We start from the raw sequence: 11,524 nt of genomic DNA on the forward strand, positions 1-11,524 counted from the left end.
TATTTTGAAAATGTATTTCTTTCTATTTTGTAGTTAATTTGTTTTAATGTGCATTAATATCAGAGAGTCTATGCTGTTTAAGTGTCCCTGGTTTTCCCTTGACAATGCTGAGCAACTCAGGTAGATAAAAAAGTGCAGCTATTAGTTAACTCTAATGTCTCCCTTCTTCAGACCAGAAAATAAGACCCCACTTATCTGACACAGCGTAGATAAGATATCATTCAAATCCAATCGGCTCCTTCACCCACTCTAATTTATTGGTATTGCATCTGGAAATCACTCCCTTTTATTTTAGTATGCACAGCACATGGTTAAACAGATAGTTGTAATCAAAATTGAACTCTCATAGGTAGATAACTAGATCTAATGACAGACTAAATGTTAAAGTTTTCTTTGTCAAAGCATCTTTTGGTGTGAGACTCATTGCGAAACAGATGTGTTTCTGTTGGATATTTATTTGCTTGCATGAATAGATTGATTAATGAATAGTACAAAGATTTTGACAACAGACAATAGAATGTCAAAGGTCAGTTGTAGATAATATTGAAAATTCATGATAGATCCAATAAAATTATTGCACAGCTTGGTGACTTTCAAAAGTGCCATATCTTAAATTATCGATCATACCTAACAGCTCAGTGGCTGTCACATGTTTTGACTAAAAGTATGTGAAACAGATTACAATTTCATGTTTCAAATATCTCACGATATACATATCAAAACTTGCTAACTCTTCTAAGAATAATGAGGCTTATAATGGAACATGTTTGTTATTTGACTTAGGGGCAATACCTGGAAGGTGCTATCTATTCAGAGAGATACACCTCGCAATACGTAACATTCAGAAATTCATTACAATCTTTGCAATATTTTAACCAGTATACCGATGATGATCTACCACAAGTTACATCTATTGCTTTTCTAAAATCAAGGTGTTTTTTATTAAGGTGATTACTGCACTTTATGAATATGATCTTACACAAAGAAATATAAAAAACACAATGATGAAATAGAAGATTGGGACCGATGAAGGGGCGACAATGAAAATCCTCAACTATATAAATAAGGTCATTCTGGAGACTGAATTGATTAGAATAGTGTGCGGTCACTTAGAAAAGCTTAACGTGTTAAAATAGATATTAAAAAAAGGGGAACTCTTGAGTAGAGCAGAACAGAAGAGAAGTGTAGAGTAAGAATGAAAAGATATGGCAGAGGAGAATAGTAAATGTAAACAGAGGTGAGGAGTGGAATAGAAAGAGGAAGAGAAAAATGGGCTTAAGAACCCTGAGGTGAATGTAACCTCTGATAAGGATTAGCAGCATAGCTAAACTGAAAAGCAAGTAAGAAGGTGTAACTGAAGAATGAAGGAAAATGAGAAAGAGAAGACTGTAAAAAACAAGGGAATAAGGTAGATGAGGAAATTGGGTTTGAGAGGTTGTATGATATGGGAGCAAGAGGTTGTGTGAAAGAAAAATAGGTGTTGGTGAATGAGTCTGTTTCCTTGAGTACATGGTGTGGAGAATAACACAATATACCACAGGGAGTAGATAATCTGCAGAAAATGTATTATGGTCTAAGTAGGGAACCAAGAGTAACACACTTGAATCTTCACCAAATGAGATTGAGACAAATAACCATCAAAATATAACCGTCATTTAATTGCTCAAACTATGATTACAGATTTTTAGGCCATTGTAAAGAGTGTGTCTATCTCTTTCTCTGCTTTCGGTTTTCCAGGACTACAAGCCATCAGTGAAATATTAGCCTCCAATTGCAGTGGGTACATGTGCTAAATCTTACAGTTTATAGAGCAAGAAGAAGCCCATGGAAAACAATCCACAAGTGAATTCCATTAGTGGATTTTGCTTTAGTGCGACTACTTCCAGCACATATGTGATAATATTTCAATAGTACACAACTTTAAATGGGGCCAGTAACATGACAGAAGCCCTCATAATTGGTAGAAATATAAGTATTTTTATTTTGGTTGTATTTAGGAGGCAGCCCATATTGTTTCATAAGAGCACTAGATATGAAGTTGCAGCCCACATGAACCAGACATGACACACTGAGTTTAGGATGGTATGTAGGTAAGAAAAGTAAAGTAATGATACACAGGATGTAGCCTGTCTTACCTGTGCAACTCTTGCCTTTGGGAATAGATAGGAAGTACATGCAAGGTACAGTAAACCTTTCAATATTCTATACATTTATACTAAATTAATACATTTTTCACACCATAAAAAATTACAAAGTCAATTGGTGGATCAAACATGGAACATATAAATATCTACAATAAAGGATTCTTAAAGAAGGCATTCAACACTAGTGACATTCAGAAAGGGCTCATCATCTTAGCAGTTTGTCAGGGTTCAGATACACACTGCTCACTTTGGATATCATTGCTGCCCTTGCCTACGCATTTTACAACACAGCTCAATGAAAATAGTATTTAGGATAAATTTGCCCTCTAGATATTTATTAGATGTAACTATCTGTTAAAATATCATGATCAGAAAAGTGTGTTTCCTTTCTAAGTCCAGGAAATTAATTCTGCTATTCCTTCAACTGTGACTATTTGACAATCGCCCATAAGTGTTTAATTCAAGAAGAGCACCACTACTAGATATGGACTTTTAGGAATAAGAAAACCCAGCAGGCATCTGGGACTTTGGTTTACAAAGTGACCGTCAGGCTCATTGTTACATTTGCTGAACCAAAAGGCAGTACATTGAGCTGATTATCTTTCCTCAATTCATCTGCTAAGCCTATGAACAATGTAGTCCAAGTATATTGGATGAGCATATGATAATATTTAAGATTATGAACACAATAAGTAATTTGGGGGCTATGATTTGTTGATCTTGCTAATAAATTGTGGATGGTTAGCAAGGTAAGTCAAAACAAAGAGGACACATGTTTAAATCCTTGCCTTCTAAAAGTTAGTAGACCATCACAAAATCCATATTCCAACCTTTTACCCAATGAAGGCATAACAAAATGTCCCATCCTTTTGTGCTAACAATGGTTATAAATTCTGTCCATGGACATTTTGTTAAGAACATGACAGAGATAAGCAGATTTCTACCTGACAGTTCACCCAACTGATGCACCACTTTATGGGTACAAGCGTTTCTTCTATGATAGAGTCATGAGGCCCTCAATTATCAATCAAGAAGGATTTGCCATAATATCACATTGATAATTGTCTGCTGATCTCCTGTTGTGTCACATCATGCGGAGACAGTTTTTGTACAGCTATACATCACAGTGGTGGATCTTCGGTGGAGGCACCCAGCTAAATGTCCTTTGTAAGTAGCACCATTCATTATCTACAGTACTTTACTTTTCAATGATGTTTCTTTACAACCTTCTTCAGTTTTGCATTATTTGTCTCTGAATCTATATATAAATCTTTCCCTGATTGGCATGTACATATATATATATCCATCTACTCTTGGTATAAAAAAAGTTCATTTAGTTAGATTTAATTGCACCGACTATTGCTAGGTAGAGTGAAAATAATGCCCATAAAAGTAAATTTTTAAGGATCAGGCTTATATTATGTTTAAAACTATAGACTATTTTAACAAATATGCATTTCCTAGGAAATATATTTTCTCAACAGATTCCAAAATTAGGATAATGTCAAAGTGTCTATATCAAGGACCTTCTGCATTGCTGAATATAATGAAAAAGTATAATTATGTGGGAAAATAAGTCCATTGTGAGGAAATAGTCTATAATTGATGGAGTGAAAGTTTAGAAGAAAACCCGTTAAAGAAAAAAAGACATTCATATTTTATGTAAGTGATTTTCATTTCATGAACTGAGCTGCAAAGCAACAAAGTGTTATACACAATGTGGATTTTGCAATTGCAATGGCAGAAAGAGAATGAAGGGAGAGTTGGTAAAAGGCATATCAGCAAATGGTTTGCAGTGTACAATAATTCAGTGAAACATATTTCTATGTAACTAGAACTTATTTATCTCATTATATTGTGAAAAGGAGTTCTTGTATTAATGATTAAAGTGATTTTTTTGTTCATCCAGGGGCTTTAGTTCACACTACCCTCAGTCTCAGTTGAAATCTGTACTGAATATCAAACTTTGCAGTCTTTTACAGACTTTTGAGTCCCACTCTTATGTCATGTTGTCTAGAAACAACAACAAAGAACCAATATCTTTTTGTGCATCCAGAGGCTTTATTTCACATTTCCTTCAGATCAAGTTACAATGGGCTTAGATTATAAAATGTTGCAACCAAAAGTTAGGTGTGCATTGTCTTAGGTCTGGAAACTATTCTAGCTGTTTATATTCCTTCCAAACACGTTATTTACAATTTTAGAAACTCTATGGAAAATGTATGGGATTCCGATCTTACAAAAAATAGCAGGATTCTGAAGAAATAAAAGTTGTCTGATCAGGAACAGGAGAAATACAGAAAACGTTTATGGCTGTGGTTAATCTGTTAGATCATTGGAAATATAATTGGGAAAAAAATACAATGTATTAGCTCAAGACATTTAAGGATTATTTGGTCAACCTGTAAAAAAAAAAAATCTGTGTTACTATGACTGCAAATCATATTGCAGTGTAAATAGCTTTCCAAAATTATTCAATGCTCTAAAGAGCTCTATAGAATGTCTCAAGAACGCAGATACCTCAATAAAAGTATCAAGGGTTCGATAGCAACAGCAGTTGTATTTTTGTGAGGGGAAGATGATGATGACAGATGCTGGATTTTTATCTGCATCCCATAGAAATTTAAAGATGGTGAGAACAATTGTTTTCGTACTTGAATGTACCTACGCAATACAGTATTTGTTAATGGAGACAATGGAGCTCTGTCAATTCCCATCTATTTTAACTACTGCATATACTGCTTATATTTCCTATTTGTGCCTTCTACTCTATATCACCAGAAGATGTTCCATCCATCCTTTATTTTGCTGCACCTGTTGATACAGATAGTCTTTGCAGTGCCTCACTGCATCTGTAACAATTCATTAACTGTACATGAAGTTAAATCTAAAATACACTGTACAGTAGCTACTACCCTGTGAATTGCTGGTTTGTGATCAGCACTGTAGCACTGTGGGTATATCTTTGGTGGAGGAACCCAGTTGAACGTCCTAAGTAAGTAACAGAATCATCACTGTACAATATTTTGAAGAACTGCTTTAGTCTAACATACATTTTCCCCTATATTTTTCTATTTTCATTACTTGAATGTGAACAGATCTTGCTTATGAATGTAACAATTCATATTTCTAATATTGTATCCACACTCATAGCATTTTGATATGTAATTTTGACTGCGTTGCTACTAAATGTCATAATTTGCATTTTTATATTCTTGTATTCTTCTAGGATATTTATTGTCAGAAATCTCTGTCTGTTTTACTATTAGCAATCTAGAATGATATTTTGATTCTGTTAGGTAGAAAGTACTGTTACCCTACAAATTGGCATCACCATTTAAAAAATATCTTTAAATACAATTAATACACAGCAGTTTCTAGGGACGTACTTTGAGCTTTATTATGTTGCTGCAAAATTGATTTCCTTTTTGTTTTGTGAGAGATTGAACTCACACCTTGAACACAGTTTCTTAAATTTAGAATATGTTGTGTTCCATCAGTCTAGTTAAAGGTGCCAAAATCTTCATATCCTATTGATTTCACTCTACCTAAAAGCATTCATTTGCAAATATGTTACTCATTCTTTTCTCAACTAATTCAAAAATTGGACTACCAGTGCCAAGTCTAAACAACAGAAAGAGCATTTGACTGATTGGAGATTGTCCTACGTCTAGAAACCATTTAATATCATCCTTATGTTGTAGAAACGCTTAAGAAATGTTACACTATACTCTAGAAAGAACACTGTTCTTAGGAAGAACTAGAGTAGGGAATAAAACAGCTTCAGGTATTGGAAGCCAAAAGACTGTTTTTGGAGTTCTGTATCATAAGTTTATTGAGAAGCATACAGCCATCAATCCTAAATCTAACTCCAAATGCTACCCTGCATTTGGCTGGGTTTGTGCACAGTCTTGTGGCACAGTGTGTTTATCTTTGGTGGAGGAACCCAGCTGAATGTCCTAAGTAAGTGACAGAATTAATATCATCTACTTTGACTTCAAGTTAATATTTTGTAAAATAGTATTGGTTTCCTTATTTTTCTTTTTTACCATCTGCTAGTATTAAGATATCCGCAAAATATGTTGGATCTCATTATGTGTTGTCTAGAGAAATGATCGGGTAATGCAGCATCCAGTATTACTAATACTATGGTGTTCAGTATTAGCTAGGTGCGGAAATAATGTATAGTTATAGAATTATTTTCTAGTTATAAGACATAGCATGTAGAATCAGTGTTGTTTGCAGCAATGCCTGCATGTTTCATTTTTTACAAGCAATATTCATCGTTCTTTTCCCTTTCAAAAAGTAAATGATAAAAATTTCCTCAGGTGAGAGTTTTCAAATACATCTCATGATATTCATTTTATGCATTTCTCTGCGCAAATCTTGACTTTTGCCAAACTTGTCATTAGGATGGAAATAAGTAATTCTCATGATATTTTTTATATTTCCATGTTTACTTAATGTGCTCAGGAAATAACATTCCATGTACTTTATTGGGAACGATCTGTGATCCAATGACTAATTAGGCAATAGGTCACTAGTTATCCCTTGGTTGGTTTTCTGGGTTCAACAATCAACCAAATGATGGTGTCTTTAGTGGGATAGTTCTTTTCATTCTGCCTCCAATCCCTGTCTAATTTTAGAGCATTTAAACATAGGATAAATGCTGACTAAGCAAAATAAATATACCTGGGGATCTTTATTCATGTTTTCATGTTTATGCTGCCCATTTCCTCTGACTGGATTTGTACTGAATATATCTTGTTTATCTTTTATCATCCTTTTTGTAATAAGCTAAGATGAAGTGATTTAGTGCCCCATATTGTTATTAGTCAACCTCAATCTAAAGTGCAACATCATTAACACTAAGACAACTGGTTGTTTGCAGCTATGTCTATTCAAACACATTTCAAAAATACATATCTTTTGAGAATGTTTAATGTGTTTTCCTGTATTCAATATCTACTGAGACGATATTGCTTTTTGTATTCTAAAACATATATTTTTTAATTTCTTGGATGCATTTTCTATATTTAACAGCATTTATCCTGAGTTATTCCACTTTACAAAAGAGATAGAAAAGGAAAACCAGTTTAACTCGGGACATTTCAAATACATGTAGTATTTAATGGACTATTCAGTAAATTGAATAAACTATCCCAACAACTATGATTTGATATAAACCCTACCAAGTTCTTTGTATTTATTGAGTTTATAATCCAAATGAGAGAGCTACCATTTGGACCGTGTTTTGTGCCCATCTAACAGTTGGAAAAGTTATAGATATCTGACAACGGTAGAAAGTAAAGATAATATATTGATCATTTAAAATATTGCAATATAGCATTGCATTGACTTCAAAGTTCTCTCTATGAGAGTTCAGCTCTAAACTTTTGAAAGTCTTCATTGACTCCATATTTTATCTTCTAAGGCTTGTGAAATAGTTAACACTGAATAACAACTCTTATTATTGATATTGTTGCTGGAACTGCAATATTCTAGCATAATCCTAGAAAACAACCCATTTTCATGTTTGTTAATATTGTTAAATATTGCACATTATGAATATAAAATGTGAGTTGCTTCCCAGTATGTGCTATGTCAGAAAGGAAACTTCATCTGATTGCTCAGTTTTTAGGTCAGTCAGCTCCCATGAACACCTGCAATACTAAATTTATAAATGTGCTACTGTAGAGAGATAGCGTTGCACTAAGCATAGCACTTTGACAAAAAATGTGTGTGTAGGTACAAAATGGAGCTGCCAAAGTTCAAACCCGTTTTGAAGTTGTAAAGTTCTGTGCTTTCAGAATAAACCTTAAACCAGTCTTTTTGTACCAACACCTTGTGTCAAATGCAATCTTCTAATCAGCTTTTAATAATACATCTTATTAGATCAGAGGTCGCTCAGCTGCCGGATTGCTTTTAATGTTCTCTAGAAGAGTTTGCTCACTTTTTATTTAGCTGTTCAATAATCCTTTTCTTTCCCACAAAAAAGAAATACATTTTGTATTTCTAAAAATGATTGCCTGAACAAATTGCAGCAAATTGCCATGTTGTAGAAAAGCAATTGAATTTAAGTAAATATAGGCTGGTGCTGGAGATTAGCCCTCCTATATCATTCCTAAAGTGCAACTAAACCTGTGTTTCATTTGGACTTGGGATGCATACATATCTTTTCAACATTTATTTCAGATACATTATTTGGATTGTCACTCTGTGTCCCCAGCAGCACCGATTGTACTGCTACTGCTAATTAGTCTTAGGGATAATGACAGAAAGTTTTCATACAACCTGATTATGTTTCTACTTCTAGAGCATTTTCTCTCTGAATTTCTTTTATGAAATTCAGATCCTCACATGCATAAAACACATAACTGTTCTGAGACACTATGAAAGTCTTTATTCAAACCCATAACTGACATCAGAAGACAATCATCTCAAACGACTGCTGAAGTGAAGTTTTCACTTCAGATAATTCTTTTGCCAAAAAACTATATTTTTCATGCTTTATTACATAGGTCAGATGATGCCATGATATTGTTTGGTCTAAAAACCATTTAGTAGATGTTACAGACATACATCCTGATGGAACATTTCAAACATATTCACTGGTGAACAATGTTTCCTTTGCAATTGCGCTTGACAAAGACATCTAACCAAGACATGCCAAAACTAAATACTTATATTTATCCCAATTTCTGACAATTTTCCTACTTTTCTTGCAGCCGGTGAGACAAAGGGTCCTACTCTGAGCATCTTCCCACCCTCTCAGGAGGAGGTAGAAAAAGACAAGTCCACTGTGGTGTGCCTTTACCAGGACTTCTACCCGGGCTCTGTGGATGTGACCTGGACAGTTGGTGGGCAAACAATTACCAATGGAGTAGAGAAAAGCAGAGCTACTAAACAGAGTGAAAATAATCTGTTCATGGCCAGCAGTTACCTGTCTCTGCCCACCACGGACTGGAGCACAAACAAGGAAGTTACCTGTCAGGTCACCCACCAGGGAAAGAGCTTTGCAAAATCTGTCAAGAAATCAGAATGTGTTTAATGTTGAGCACCAGCTAATTGCCAGTGAAAGTTGAGTCAGCTCCTTCTAACGCTTCGGTGATATATCGTTTTTTGACCTGCAGCATTTTTACAGTAAATAACCTGCATCTTCCATGAGAAGAAGCACATTAAATGCTGGTGTCAACGTGAGTCATTACAAAATAGTCTCCACTGTAATCTTTCATCAATCATATTCAACATTTAACTTGTAATATCTCCTTTTCAGGAAGTAATTCAACCATTTAAGCCCATATGAACCATTAATGAGAAACAGCTGATCCATTCTGTGGCTCCTTTAGTTTCTTTTGTATTGTCAATAAAATTTGTGTTTTTCATCACACAATATTTAGAAAATGTATTTCTTTCTATTTTGTAGTTAATTTGTTTGAATGTGCATTAATATCAGAGAGTCTATGCTGTTTAAATGTCCCTGGTTTTCCCTTGACAATGCTGAGCAACTCAGGTAGATAAAAAATGTGCAGCTATTAGTTAACTCTAATGTCTCCCTTCTTCAGACCAGAAAATAAGACCCTACTTATCTGACACAGCGTAGATAAGATATCATTCAAATCCAATAGGCTCCTTCACCCACTCTAATTTATTGGTATTGCATATGGAAATCACTCCCTTTTATTTTAGTATGCACAGCACATGGTTAAACAGATAGTTGTAATCAGAATTGAACTCTCATAGGTAGATATCTAGATCTAATGACAGACTAAATGTTAAAGTTTTCTTTGTCAAAGCATCTTTTGGTGTGAGACTCATTGCGAAACAGATGTGTTTCTGTTGGATATTTATTTACTTGCATGAATAGATTGATTAATGAATAGTACAAAGATTTTGACAACAGACGATAGAATGTCAAAGGTCAGTTGTAGATAATATTGAAAATTCATGATAGATCCAATAAAATTATTGCACAGCTTGGTGACTTTCAAAAGTGCCATATCTTAAATTATTGATCATACCTAACAGCTCAGTGGCTGTCACATGTTTTGACTAAAAGTATACGAAACAGATTACAATTTCCTGTTTCAAATATCTCACGATATACAGATCAAAACTTGCTAACTCTTCTAAGAATAATGAGGCTTATAATGGAACATGTTTGTTATTTGACCTAGGGGCAATACCTGGAAGGTGCTATCTATTCAGAGAGATACACCTCGCAATACGTAACATTCAGAAATTCATTACAATCTTTGCAATATTTTAACCAGTGTACTGATGCTGATCTACCACAAGTTACATCTATTGCTTTTCTAAAATCAAGGTGTTTTTTATTAAGGTGATTACTGCACTTTATGAATATGATCTTACACAAAGAAATATAACAAACACAATAATGAAATAGAAGATTGGGACCGATGAAGAGGTGACAATGAAAATCCTCAACTATATAAATAAGGTCATTCTGGAGACTGAATTGATTAGAATAGTGTGGGGTCACTTAGAAAAGCTTAACGTGTTAAAATAGATATTAAAAAAAGGGGATCTCTTGAGTAGAGCAGAGCAGAAGAGAAGTGTATAGTAAGAATGAAAAGATATGGCAGAGGAGAATAGTAAATGTAAACAGAGGTGAGGGGTGGAATAGAAAGAGGAAGAGAAAAATGGGCTTAAGAACCCTGAGGTGAATGTAAGCTCTGATAAGGATTAGCAGCATAGCTAAACTGAAAAGCAAGTAAGAACGTGTAACTGAAGAATGAAGGAAAATGAGAAAGAGAAGACTGTAAAAAACAAGGGAATAAGGTAGATGAGGAAATTGGGTTTGAGTGGTTTTATGATATGGGAGCAAGAGGTTGTGTGAAATAAAAATTGGTGTTGGTGAATGAGTCTGTTTCCTTGAGTACTTGGTGTGGAGAATAACACAATATACCATAGGGAGTAGATAATCTGCAGAAAATTGATTATGGTCTAAGTAGGGAACCAAGAGTAACACACTTGAATCTTCACCAAAGGAGATTGAGACAAATAACCATCAAAATATAACCCTCATTTAATTGCTCAAACTATGATTACAGATTTTTAGGCAATTGTAAAGAGTGTGTCTATCTCTTTCTCTGCTTTCGGTTTTCCAGGACTACAAGCCATCAGTGAAATATTAGCCTCGATTTGCAGTGGGTACATGTGCTAAATCTTACAGTTTATAGAGCAAGAAGAAGCCCATGGAAAACAATCCACAAGTGAATTCCATTAGTGGATTTTGCTTTAGTGCGACTACTTCTAGCACATATGTGATAATATTTCAATAGTACACAACTTTAAATGGGGTCAGTAACATGACAGAAGCCCTCATAATTGGTAGAAATATAAGTATTTTTATTTTG

At 34.4% G+C, this 11,524-nt stretch overlaps 1 long non-coding RNA gene across 1 annotated transcript; it reads left to right on the top strand.

The window, feature by feature from the left end:
- Positions 1-3,264: 3,264 nt before the first annotated feature.
- Positions 3,265-9,537, top strand: LOC138266428 (uncharacterized). The gene is made up of 2 exons (XR_011199518.1): positions 3,265-3,311; positions 8,873-9,537. It is a non-coding gene; the product is annotated as an uncharacterized lncRNA (long non-coding RNA).
- Positions 9,538-11,524: the final 1,987 nt, after the last annotated feature.

The sequence above is a fragment of the Pleurodeles waltl genome, chromosome 11, assembly GCF_031143425.1.
Source record: "Pleurodeles waltl isolate 20211129_DDA chromosome 11, aPleWal1.hap1.20221129, whole genome shotgun sequence".
Lineage (NCBI taxonomy): Eukaryota > Metazoa > Chordata > Amphibia > Caudata > Salamandridae > Pleurodeles > Pleurodeles waltl.